Here is an 835-nt window from a genome sequence, read left to right as displayed (position 1 = left end):
CGTATGATTGTTCGTTATCTGGTCTGATGTAAATGTAACGTATTCCTATTCCAACTATTTTAGTAGTGAATACAACAGAATCAATATTAAAGAGATGAAATTATTTCTATAATGAAGTGTAATATTTAATACTTTCCTATATAATGTAAACAAATAAGTTTATTTTCATATTGCTAGTACAGTCTTTGGTAGTAGCAAACAAAACAGTAAGTGCTCTTATGGTTTTAATACAAAATATTTTTTTGTAACGCAACATTACTAGTAATACAATAAATATGATGAACATGTTCACATTATTAAAAATACTCTATAATCTTATTACCAACACAGTCCTAGATTAATTCTAATAAAAGAAAACACTTTAGTCTGCAGTAATTATAAACACTCATTTTATTTTAATACAACAAAAATAATGAAATAATAATTCTAACAATATTTAATATACAGGGTGAGTCATCTGAATCTATCACCTCCAATAACTCGCTTGTGTGGCCAGGAATCGAAAAAAGTTTCATATAAAAGTTGTAGGGTTTCGAGGGGGAACCAAAATGGCGTACCTTTCAACTTTTCATTTTGACCGAAAGTGGATTACTTCAACCGGAAGTGGTTTTTTTAAAATGGAAACCCCCGTTTTTGACACCGGAAAATGAAAAAGCGGAAAATTTTACGTTCAGATATAACTTTGGCTGTTTTAAAATTTTCAAGATGGCGGACAAAAATTTTAGTCAACCGATTTGCACCAAATTAAGTTTACGAGGGTTTTTGGGGTTGCTGATCACGAATCTGAAGTCAGATTTGCAAAATTCAAAATGGCGGATCCAAGATGGCGGACCAA

The sequence above is a fragment of the Odontomachus brunneus genome, unplaced genomic scaffold (genome assembly GCF_010583005.1).
Source record: "Odontomachus brunneus isolate Ranch 3 - 2012 unplaced genomic scaffold, Obru_v1 Obru_scaffold_320, whole genome shotgun sequence".
Lineage (NCBI taxonomy): Eukaryota > Metazoa > Arthropoda > Insecta > Hymenoptera > Formicidae > Odontomachus > Odontomachus brunneus.
This window is presented reverse-complemented; position numbering follows the sequence as displayed.